A 12,985-nucleotide genomic window follows, 5' to 3' on the forward strand; every position below is an offset into this window, starting at 1 on the left:
AACTTTTACGAAGGTAGAGCATTCCTATGAAATCTTTCTTAAGCCGAAATGGCATAAAGCAAAGAAATAAAGCATAATTTATATGGGAAAATTTTTCACAAAAGTGAAAATCCTCTTTGTAATGCGAAAACAGGTTACTAAGGTAGGTCTTTTGTAAAAGCAAAGTGGCATAAAGTGAACATACGTAAAGTGGGAGACACCTATAAAAATATATATATAAAGCGAAAGAGGGTAGTCATCGTAGGTCCCTTGGAAGACAAGAAGGGGAAATTGATATTGGGTGATAAGGAAATGGCGGAGGCATTGAACTACTACTTTGTGTCAGTCTTCACGGTGGAGGACTCATCTAATATTGCCAAAGAAGGATGTTATGAATGAAATGGGAGGTGAGGACCTCGATAAAATCTCTGACACTAAAGAGATGGTGATGAGCAAACCAGAGGGCCTGAAGGTAGATAAGTCCCCTGGTCCTGATGGGATGCATCCCAGGGTGCTGAAGGAATTGGCAGAGGTTATAGTAGGTGCATTGGTAATCATTTACCAAAATTCTCTAGACTCTGGGCAGGGCCCAGCGGATTGGAAGACAGCAAATATCATGCCACTTTTTAAAAAAAGACATAGGCAAAAGACGGGCAACTATAGGCCAGTTAGCTTAACATCCGTAGTTGGGAAAATGTTTGAAGCTGTCAATAAGGAAGAAATAGCGAAACATTTAGAAAGGAGCGGTTCCAATAGACAGACACAGCATGGATTCAGAAAGAGCAGGTCCTGTTTGACAAAATTACTGGAGTTCTTTGAGGACATAATGAGTGCAGTGGTTAAAGGGGAACAGGCGGATGTCATATACTTGGATTTCCAGAAGGTGTTCGATAAGGTGCCGCACAAGAGTTATAAATAAGATAAGGATGCATGGAATCGGAGGAAGTGTATTGGTATGAATACTGGATTGGTCAACTGATAGAAGGCAGAAAGTCGGTATGAGTAGGTGTTTTTCCAGTTGGCAGTCTGTGGTGAGTGGGGTGCTGCAGGGGTCGGTGCTGGGCCCATAGCTGTTTACCATTTACTTTGATGATTTAGAAGAAGGGACTGAGTTTAGCAAAATTTGCTGATGACACTAAACTGAGTGGAAAAGCAAATTGTACAGAGGATGGGGAGAGTCTGCAGAGGGATATAGGTAGGTTAACAGAGTGGGCCAAGGTCTGGCAGATGGAATACAACGTTGATAAATGGGAGATCATCCACTTTGGAAGGAATAATAGAAGAGCAGATTATTATTTAAGTGGTGAAAGATTGCAGCATGCTGTTATGCAGAGGGACTTGGGAGTGTTTGTTCATGATTCGCAAAAAGTTGTCTTGCAGGTACAACAGGTTATTAAGAAGGCAAACTGAATGTTGGCCTTCATTGCTAGAGGGATTAAATTCAAGAGCAGGGAGGTCATGCTGCAACTACACAGGGTACTGGTGAGGCCACACCTGGAGTACTGTGTGCAGTTCTGGTCTCCATACTTGAGGAAGGATATACTGGCTTTGGAGGCAGTGCAGAGGAGGTTCACCAGGATGATTCCAGAGATGAAGGGGTTAACCTATGAGTCACCTGGGACTATACTCTGGAATTCAGAAGAATGAGAGGGGATCTTACAGAAACATACAAAATTTTGAAAGGGATAGATAAGGTAGAAGTGGGAAAGTTGTTTCCATTGGTAGTTGAGACTAGAACTAGGGGACATTGCCTTAAGATTGAGGGAGAAGATTTAGGACAGAGATGAGGAGAAACTGTTTTTCTCAGAGAGTGGTGAATCTATGGAATTCTCTGTCCTGTGAAGCAGTTGAGGCTTCTTCACTAAATATATTTAAGATACAGTTAGATATGTTTTTACATTAAGGGTTTTTACATTAAGGGAATTAAGGGTTATGGGGAAATGGCAGGTAGATGGAACTGAGTTTACGGACAGATCAGCCATGATCCTATTGAATAGTGGGGCAGGCTTGATGGGCCGGATGGCCTACTCCTGCTCCTATTTCTTCTGTAACAGATCAGGATGCTTTCGATAGTACATCTAATGAAGTTTGTTGGAGTGTTCGGTGACGAGCTGTACGTCCTCAACCTTCCCAGGAAGTAAAGCCACTGAGTGCCTATCCTGTGAGCAGATTGTGAATGGATTTTATGAATGCTTTTCAGGACAGAGATTTTACAGAACTTGTAATGGGATGCTCTAGGATACAGACCTTTATCATTTGTCAATCCTGAAAATAAATCAGAAAGATTTTAACACATTAAGCTATTAGGAGCATCACTTTCATGCTGGCTTTAAAAATGTAATTCAGCTTTGTCTCACCTTCCCTAGTCTCGAGTCATGTAAGGATCTTAGACTCTTCAAGTACTTACTTACTGCCCATTACACTGCTGGCATTTAGGGCAGCAATGAAGGTCCTCCATTTCTGGAGGTGTTCAAGGCTTCCTTCATCATGTCAGTAGCTTCCTCAGGATTTTTCACTGCTGTCAGTCATGCAAGACTTAAGTGGAGATTTAGGAACTTTGTTTCACTCAGATGTAGAAAGATTCTTCATTGCTGTTTCCATAACAATTTTGTTTTACTAGTCAGGGTTGTTAGCTTTGAGCTAAATCCTAGAACCTGGAGGACTGGTGGACCATTCTCACTCTAGCCTCTCTCCATTGACCTGTTTGGCATGGGTGACTGTACCAAGAACCAAAGCATAAAGCCCTGACTCCAAACCACAACAAGGTTGTGGTCCTTTTGGAGGTTCAACTACTTAATGAAGTACTTTTTGAACATGTTGAATGTTTCTGCTTCTACCACCCTTTCAGGTAGTGCGTTTGCGACCTATAGCATTCAGGGCAACAATTGTTTTCTCAAACTCACTCTTGTAACCTTTATTTGAAATCTGCCTGTTTTTTAAAACCTTGCTACTGTAAAGGGGGTTTCTTCTTTTTGTTAACTAGCAGGAATGCTAATTTACTGATAACGAGAATGGTATTCCTTTGTAAACCAAATGGGGATTAATGTTCTTTCTTCTGAGTCTGTAAGCTTTTGTTGACGGGCTTTTGGGCAGATCGGCGCGAGGGGGTCAAGAGAGAGGACGCAATGCTCTAAGCTGGGCGAGGATTGGACCCCAAAGGGGGGTCCGAGGCCAGGAGGTACTCCGAGGAGAGGAGTTCGGAGGGGATCGAATGGTGGCCAGAAGACTGAGGGTCGCCTCAGGCTCGCTCAGCTCGTTCCCCTCTAGGGGGAGCAGCCTTCGGCCCTGCCAAACTGGGTAATCCGCTGGTGTGGATGTTGTGTGATGTCCCCGCCTCGCCCAAAAACAGACAGTACACCATATGTGATTAAATGAGTACAATTTATAAAGGTTACTATAACTAAGTGATTAATAACAATACAGTATATATGAAGAGAGAAAAAAAGAAAAGGCGCCAAACTTATCAAAGTCCAAACCACTTCGTGCACAACCGTTGGAACTCAATTTCTGAAGTCTTCTGGCCACCATTCGATCCCCTCCGAACTCCTCGACTCGCAGCTCAGGACCCTCCAAGTGGTCAACCAAGCACATCTAGCTTCATCCCTCCTCCTCGGAGTACCTCCTGGCCTTGGACCCCCCTTTGGGGTCCGATCCTCGCCCAGCTTAGAGCATTGCATCCTCTCTCTCGACCCCCTCGCGTCGATCTGCCCAAAAGCCTGTCAACAAAAGCTTACAGACTCAGAAGAAAGAACATTAATCTCCATTTAGTCTACAAAGGAATACCATTCTCGTTATCAGTAAATTAGCATTCCTGCTAGTTAACAAAAAGAAGAAACCCCCTTTACACTACTAATGGAAATAGTTCTTTATGTATTTATCCTATCTAGGCCCCTATAATTTTGTACATCATGAAGACTACCTTCCAATTTCTCTGTTGTCAATCTTTCCTCATAGTTACAATGTTCCCACCCTGGTAACAGCCTTGTGTATCGCATTTGTAACCTCTCCAGTTAAATCATACTTTTTCTGTAAAGTGCTGACTAATACTACTTAGTGATTGGATTGTAATCGAGATACATCTGTGGCACAACTACCCTGCTCTTAAATTCATTGCATCAGCCAATAAAATGATCTATATGTATTTGTAAAGTCATAATTGACCTGACCTGCTACCTTTTAAGTTTCAGTGAATAAAAAAAGTATTTTTGTTCCCCACACCACTTAAAGTCCTGATGATTGTATTTTCTCTTGCCCACGTGTAGTGCTTCACATTTTGCTGAACTAAATACCATTTATATTCCTCTCTTGCCAGACACCCTTTCCCCTCTTGCCCAAAACTACCTCTTACTTGACTTCCCATTCTTTATTTTCCCATGCCTACCTCATATTCCCTTCTTTTCCTGGATCTAGCCATTTCTTTCCTGTGCTGATTCTTATAACATGGCATTCCTTCTCATTGGTAATTTGTTTCTTTAAACAGCACAGTATTTCCTCTCCATATTTTTTGTGTATCTCTGTTTCTCTTGGAAAAGATGTTGCATGAGGAATTCTTGCTGAAGAGAAATAACTACTATGTGGCTGCTTCTGCAGTAGCAAAAATGTTATTTCTCTTTTAACAACCCATATAATGTTAGGTCCTTTGTAAACTTAGCTTTGCCTTGAAACTGGCAAATCATACTTTTGAGAATCTATCTTCCTAATCCTGAAATCTAGTTCTTAATTGATTGCAGATCACAGAATGTATCTTTTGGGGGGAAATAATCATTTTGTACTTCCTTGAATATTAAGGGAAAAAGAAGTACACCTTTAATTTGTTGGTCTATGTGTTATTCCTGTTTTGTTATTTTGTTTGGAGACTTTTAGTATATTCTCTGAAAGTTCAATCTTGAGTAAAAATTATTGGTGTTTTGTGAAGATTATGCAGGAAATTTTAGGAACTATAGTTTCTTTTAAAGTAAGATATGGAGGAGCATGGAATCCATCTAACATCTTTCTTTATAAATATGAGAAATTCTGCAAATGTTGGAAATCCATAGCAACACACACACAATGCTGGACGAACTCAGCAGTTCAGGAAATGAATAGTCTCACTTTGTTTCTCTTTATAATCTGACTGCTGCTGATGAGATTTGAATAGTTTTATAAGTTGAATAGTTGAATAAGTACTGCATGTTTGTTAGAGAGGAATATCTGGTTACTAATAAATACAGTTTTTAAGTTCTAGAGAGAAATTGAATAGGTTCCAAGAAGTGCAGACTAATGGAGAAATTATATGGGAATTATATGTGGACAGTGCAACTTGATTGGCCAAAGAGCCTGTTGCTAAATAAGTAAGTAAGTACATTGCCTTTGACATGTGCATTTCTTTGTATAAAACTTACAAGATCCCAACTTGAACTGCAACATTTTGGATATTTATGTGTTCAAATTATCATCTACATCATTAAACTTTTGTTTAAATTGTGTTGAGTGGAAACTTCATTTACTTAAAAAGTGGAAGTTTTCTAATTTATACAAAAAACGGATTTACAAAATAGCTAAGTTTTCAATTCTTTCTTAATGCTAAACCTGTAATGGCAGATGGCTGACATTGGAAAGAAGAAGACCACTTGGGTTTTGTATTAGTTAAACTTACTTTGGTGTTCAAGTTGAACCATTGCATTCTTTAAATCTTGCACTGGGATAAAATTGACTCCTCAAATAAAACCTGTTCCACACAAGTAACAAAAGGAAGCATCAATAATTCTATTCCCTCTCAGCCACTCTCTGCCTGGATTTCTCCAATCTGTATAATTCCTTCTTATCCACATTGTAAGCAGAATGACTTAAATTAAAATTATGTTTATTGAGCATGTCTCCAACTATTCTTGATTACACTGACTTTTAAAAAAAAACTTTGGTCAATGATGTAAATGGGTCACTTTCAGTAGAACAGGGTATTGAGAAAATATACTACTATGCCATAAAATTGAACTTAAAGACCAATTTGTTACTTTGTAAAGTAGCTTCCAGCAAATGAAACTTATCCAAACCACCTGTTTTGTTATCTTAACTTTAAAGGAGGTTGAGGCATTACAATCTAACTAAAATATTCTAGCAAATATATAAAAGCAGCAAAAAAATTAAGAGTACATAATTGAAATTAGAAATTGCAATGTGTGCACTTGGAAGTGGAAAAGGTTTAAGAGAAATTAGAAGGTTTGTAAAATTTAATGATAAGTTATAGTACTGTGCAGTCTTAGGCACATATATATAGCTCAGATGCCTAAGACTTTTACACAGTACTGTAGTAATTTTATGTATTAAACTGTAGTGCTGCCACCAAAAGAAACAAATTTGATGACATATGTGTGTGATGATAACTCTGATTCTGATATGAGTTTCCGTTGTGGACTGTGAGTGGGAAGGAGACAGGGAGAAAGGAGGGAGCGGGAAGCACCGGAGAGACATTATGTAATCATCAGTAAATCAATCATTTGGAATCAAATGACCTTGCTTGTTGTCTCAGGGCTGAGTTGTCTGCACCCACACCACCTCCTGCTCCTGCACCCCATCTAGGCCACCAGTGCCATTCCCAACATCCTTTGTTCCCGCCAGATTTACAGATTTGCACTCTACTCCACGTTGACAAATACAGTACTGTGCAAAAGTCTTAGACACCCGAGCTAGATCTATATGTGCCTCAGACTCTTGCATAGTACTGTATTTCAATTAGTTCATAAATTAGCAGCAAGAAAGCACAAATAGATCTATGAAGCTACTCAGAGTCTGACTTAGAACTAAACTGAAATACTTTGCTACTCTAGAAGATGCTGTTACTAGGAGACATTAATGTCATGACCAGCATTGCACTGTTTTTGAGTATGACCTGGCCATGATTTCTACTTGCAATGGGAACTACAGGAGCTCAGTGACAGCTGCCATTTCACTTCTTCCGTTCAGAACTCCCAGCCTAAAGAGCAATTCCAAGCAGAGCAACAATTCACTTGTACTTGCAGTCCGGTGTTCTGTATTTCATATTAACAATGTGGTATCCTCTGCAGTGGAAAAAAACAAATGCATATTAACAAGATAACATCCTATGGCATTACAGGAAAGATACTGGCCTGCATAGAGGAATGGATGACAGGCAGGAGGCAGTGAGTGGAATTAAAGGGGCTTTTTCTGGTTGGCTCCCAGTGACTAGTGGTGTTCCTCAGGGATCAGGATTGGGACTGCTACTTTTCACATTGTTTGTTAATGATTTGGTTAATGGAATTGATGGCTTTTTAGCAAAGTTTGTGTATGATATGAAAATAGGTGGAAAATTAGACAAACTGGAATATAGTGTGGGAAATATACGATAATGCATTTTGGTAAAAGAAATAATAGCATGGACTATTATCTAAACGGGGAGAAGTTTCAAACATTAGAAATGCAGAAGGACTTGGGAGTCCTCGTGCAAGACTCCCAGAAGGTTAATTTACAGGTTGAGTCTGTGGCAAAGAAGGCAAATACAATGTTGGCATTTATTTCAAGGGGAATAGAATATAAATGCAAAAAAGATAATGCTGATGATTTATAAGAGACTAGTCAGGCTGCTCTTGAAGTATTGTCAACAGTTTCAGGCCCTTTATCTCATAAAGGATGTGTTGTCATGGAAGAGTCCAGAGGAAGTTCATGAGGATGATTCCAGGAATGAAGGGGTTAACATATGAGGAGCGTTTGGTAGCTTTGGGCTTGTGCTCAGAAGAATGTGGAGGGATCTCATTGAAACCTGCCAAATGTGGAAAAAGCTGGATATGGTGAATGTAGAGGGAATGGTTCCTATGGTGTGGGTAGCTGGAACCAGAGGGCACAGCCTCAAAATTGAGAGGCAACCTTTTAGATCGGAAGTAAGGAGGAATTTTGTTTAGCCAGAGAATAGTGAATCTGTGGAATGCTCTGCTATAGAATGTGATGGAGGCCAAGTCCGTTGGTATATTTAAAGTGGAAGTTGATAGTTTCCTAATCAGTCAGGGTATCAAAGGATATCAAAAGAAGGCAGTTCTATGAGGTTGAGTGGGGTCCAGGATCAGCCACGATGGAATGACAGAGAAGATTCAATGGGCTGAATGGCTTTACTCTGCTCGTATGTCTTATGGACTCCAACATTCTCCCAACCAGTGTGGTCAGACAAGTTGGCCTATAACTCATTTTCATCTGCTTCTCTGTCTCTTCTTGAAAAGTGGAGTGACACTTGCAATTTTCCGGTCTTCCAGAACCATTCCAGAATCTGGTGATTCTTGAAAGCTGGTTACTGATGCCTCTGACGTGTGTCGTGATTTTTTTTAACTTAGTAGCTGCAGTGCAATACAAGACAATATTTTAGAGAAGTAAATCAATTTTAGTGTGTATATTATACATGTCTCATGTTGACACTCAGAAACAGCTTCCTTCCCTCTGCCATCCAATTTCTGATCATACATAGAAACATGAACACTACTTCACTTTCTACTTCTTTTGCACTACTTATTTATCTATTTGATATACACATACAGTATATATATTTCACATTTCCCCTACATTATGTATTGCATTGTGCCGCAATTTTAACACATTTCACGACATATGCCTGTGATATTAATCCTAATTCTGATGTTGCAATTAGACTCCGTTTGATTGTTTTAACCGTCTTTTTGTTGAGTGGATAGACAACGTTGTAGAAATCACATTAAATAAATCTACTTCAAATAGAACAGTGAAGCCACGAGATGCAGCAAGTACAGTACCACAAGTCTGGAACACTGCGCGCAAAATGCTGGAACAACTCTGCGGTAGTGACAGCATCTACGGAGGAAAATAAACAGTCAACGTTTGGACTGAGACGCTTCCATGTTACTGATGAAGGGTCTCAGCTTGACACGCTGACGATCCTTTTACCTCCATACGTGTTATCTGATCTGCTGAGTTCCTTGAGCATTTTGTGTGTGTTGAACAGCAGTAGAAGAAACAGATCACTAAGTATGGGTTCTCTTAGCTCATGGAAACATAGAAAATAGGTGCAGGAGTAGGCCATTTAGTATGATCATGGCTGATCATCCAACTCAGAACCCTGCACCTGCTTTCTCTCCGTACCCCCGATCCCTTTAGCCACAAGGGCCATATCTAACTTATCTCTCTGTTGAGAAGTGAAAAGTTCGATTTGCAGACACGAGGAAATCTGCAGATGCTGGACATTCAAGCAACACGCACGAAATACACTTGACTTGGTGCCTGTCGGGTCACGGGGAGCGCCACCTTTACTAAGATGGCTAGCCTGCCACCGCAGCGTTGGGCGGCGGCGAGATTTCGCCCCTCCGCTACACGAGGATCGCCGCTGCAGACTCCGGGGCGAGAGGAGCCTCGGCGCAAGAGCCGCACGCCGGAGGAAGGAAGGGTGAGGAAAGACGCGGACCGTTAGTCAGCCGCCGGCGCGACTGAATGTGAAACGAGAGACCGGGACAGAGGCCTAGGGGAAGAGAGCGGATAGGAATCCGGGCGAAGGACGCGTCCTTCCTCCGCACCTAGGGTCCCAGGCGGACCCCGGAGGGTGGAGTGCGCAGGCGCCACAGCTCAGCTGAGTGTTTCCCTGCAGCTTGAGGGGCGGATGGCTTCCGGATCCTACTGGTGCCACTAGGAAGGGGAGGGGGCAGTCCGGAATGTCAGCCCGGAGATAGAAAACACTTCGAGTCTGATGTGCCGGCGTGAGCCCTCCACCGCCGTTGATGCGAGCGCCCACGCTGACGATGGGCAGTCAGCCGGCTGATTTGTGAAGTGTCGGGAAAGTAATGAACTACGGTTCATTCAGCCTTTTTTTTCCGTGGCCGATCCAACCAGCACGTCTTCACTCACAGAAGGGGTAGGTTTCGACTGGTTCGTACTGTGTGGCATTCACAACCGCATCCTTTCAGCAGACAGAGAGGACGCTTATAGATCGCTCCAGCTGCAACCCGATCATCATTTTAAAAGGAGGACGAGTCGCGGGGTGGCCAACGACGGATATCAACCTATATAAATCGTTGCGAAATGAATATGAATGCCATGCTAGATTTGATTTGCAATATTCGTTATTTTAAATCGTTGTATGTATCCAAAAACACTGTTGGTACATTGCACCGAGGTTTAAGACCAGAACGTTGTAATATAATTCAGATCGTCAATTTTGTGATGGAGTCGAATATTGCACGAATTATTTAAAGTGCCCTTGGGCTCTCGAAGGTTACTTAGTCCTGTATGCACCAGAAATTTGGCTGTTGTAATGTTTCCAGTTAGATTACCAATCATCTTCCCAGAGCAGTATGAAGGCACTTGTATCTCAAGTGTCAAGTCCAGATGCTGGCTTCCATGAGTCACGTCTTCAGTAAGGTCCTTATTTTTGTTTTTGCATCCTGATACTGCAATTCATGTCAATTAAAAAAAAATGCAGCAGTACTGAAACATTTTTTAAACTCTGATTTAAAAGATCTTTTAAAAATTCAGTTGGAGCAGCAACAAAAATTTCCATTTGTAACAAGCTATGTATGTAACTAAAACGCTCAAAACATGAGGTGTTATCAAACAAAAAAAACCCTGTGCCACAAATTCAGACCCTGTGGCAGTTGACTGAATACTCTATCAAAGAGGTTTTTAGGAGTATTGTAAAGATGGAAATGGAGTGGTTTGGAAAGCAAATTCCACCGGTTAGGATGTTGGCATCCTTAGGAATGATTGTCAGCGGTACAAATTTATTTATTGATTAATTGATTGATTGAGATACAGCGTGGAGTTGGCCCGTCTGGGTCTTCATGCCACGACACACAGCAACCCACAAATTTAAAGCTAGTGTAATCACAGGACAATTTACAGTGACCGGTTCACCTACAGTACGTCTTTTGGACTGTGGGAGGAAACCGGATCACCTAGAGGAATCCATGCAGTCATGGGGAGAACATGTATGCTCCTTATAGACAGTGCCTGGAATTGAACCCGGGATGCTTGTACTGTAAAGCAGTGTGTTGACGTGCTGCCCAGTTGATTAAAGAGACTGCAAAGAAAGCAAGTACCTTTCTTATATGAGGGTTATATGAATTGAGGAGATTATTGTGATAGGGAGAAGAAAGATTAGAGGTCTTCTAAAATCAAGTGCTTGTTGGGTTAAGAGTAATTCAAGTGATTCATTGCAACTTGGTGAGACATTGGCTGCAGATTTTTTTTTGTTGACCAGGTTAATGGAGTGAAGCATAAAGTCAGTAAATAATAATGTAAAGATGAGGACAGTAACAGAGAGAGTAAGGGTGGTGATGAGGGAGATGGGAGTATGCAGTCTGAAGCAATGTGATGTGATATTCAAAATTACACTCAGAAATAGGAATGACATGAAGGTTGCGAGCCGTCTGGTTCATTTTCAGACAGTTAACATAGAGTGGAACTTTCAGGATACAGAATTTGTGCGAAGTGTTAAAGATGGTAGATTTGGTCTTCCTCGTGCTTGGTGGATGAAAATTTCTGGTTATTTAGTTCTTGGTTTTGGACAAGCAGTCTGATCATGTAAAGATACTGGAACATCAAGACGCATGCCTCACTCAGGTAAAACTGTTCATACTAATACACTTCTGAGATTATGTCTGCAATATCTTTAATTCCAGGTACATGCTTTGATATTACAGAATATTTCAAAGTCAAGAATTTTAAGTGAATCTCCCTGCCAGATTTTTAACTGCCTCCATTTCTTGGCCTTCAGCACTGTCTTTAAAAAAAATCTCTCAGCCCTTAATCCTTCTTTATCTTGCATCATCCTCTGCTTCATCTGAGCTTGTCCATGCAGTTGGGTGCGGTATTTCGTTAATTCTACTGTGATTCTTTTATTTGCTGTGAATGCCCACAAGAAAATTAATCTCAGAGTTGTGTATAGTGACACATATGTACTTTAATAATAAATTGAATTTGAACTTCGAACTTTACTAAATTTCTCCCCTTTTAGAGCTTGGTCTCAACCTCTTCCTCTGTGAACCGTGCTATGTATTTTAACTGAACTGTTGAACAATGAACCTCAACATTTGCATTACTTAATACCAATGTCATGTCTTATGCTAACTGAAGATTTCTTAGAGAGGAAAAACCAGCTATTAGTGAGGGAGACATTAATTGCATTGAATGGTTGTGTTCTGTGAGGTATCCCTATTTCATTTATGTTCTTATGACAAGGAAGCCATTAGCCAATCACATTTATGCCAGCTTTCAGAGAAGTTCCATCAACATCATGAGTTTCCTCTTTTCTACCAACACTATAGGTAAGAACAGGGACCTGTAAGCTAGCAAGTATTCAGGATACAGAAGCAAACTGGAAAAGGCTGGTGGGAAAAACCCATGTGTTCATAATCAAACATGATTGGTTGCTGCAGCACTGCAAGCAGCTGCTCTTGTGCTGCCACTTATTGCAGTGAGTTCAACATGCAGGCCTTTGTCAAAGAATCCTGCTTCCCTGTTATACTTACTGGCGTCCTTCTTGCAATAAGGTCCATTTTGCTCCTTCTCATAGTTGTCTCTGTTGTAAGCCTGATTAATGACTTACTTTTGATTAATGACATACTTGTTTTTTTTTAATACTGCATCAGTTATTTTACTATCTGGGTTTGTGACCAAGTAGTGAGTGGAATGTATATCGGTTGACATAGGTGAGCTCTTTGTTCTTTCTCCTAGTAGAGGACTTTCCTTGTAACATTGTCCACAAATGATTGGTGTTAATATCCTGTATTCTGGGACATACTTAGACATTAGTTGCAATTATCAATAGTATAGAACTGTTCACAATCGCCAAGCTGATTTTATGACCTAAGGTTATGGTAAGTATGAAGGATGCATATGCATGGCTATCTGATTTTATGTTACTTTAATTTTATGTGGAAAGTGATGAGTGAAGTTAACAGATAGTGTTATTTTATAAGTAACGTAAAATGCATCATACAGCCTTTTCTGTTGTTGACCCAGAGCACTACAGGATGTCAGAAATATCCAGCAGATTTGTTGT

At 40.7% G+C, this 12,985-nt stretch overlaps 1 protein-coding gene across 11 annotated transcripts in view; it reads left to right on the forward strand.

The window, feature by feature from the left end:
* The window catches only part of LOC132401809 (CMP-N-acetylneuraminate-beta-1,4-galactoside alpha-2,3-sialyltransferase-like), a 579,106-nt gene that overhangs the window by 200,397 nt on the left and 365,724 nt on the right, over nt 1–12,985 (forward strand). For 7 of the 11 annotated variants that reach the window (XM_059984031.1, XM_059984036.1, XM_059984038.1 and 4 more), the window contains exon 1: nt 8,741–9,838. The exons of 1 other annotated variant lie outside the window; for it this stretch is intronic. The gene's annotated coding sequence lies outside the window, so the exon portion shown is untranslated. Of the gene's footprint in view, nt 1–8,740; nt 9,839–12,597; nt 12,633–12,985 lie in introns of those variants that run through there. 3 more of the 11 variants (XM_059984033.1, XM_059984037.1, XM_059984034.1) reach the window with 3 other exon arrangements.

Source organism: Hypanus sabinus, chromosome 11, assembly GCF_030144855.1.
Source record: "Hypanus sabinus isolate sHypSab1 chromosome 11, sHypSab1.hap1, whole genome shotgun sequence".
Taxonomy (NCBI): Eukaryota; Metazoa; Chordata; class Chondrichthyes; order Myliobatiformes; family Dasyatidae; genus Hypanus; species Hypanus sabinus.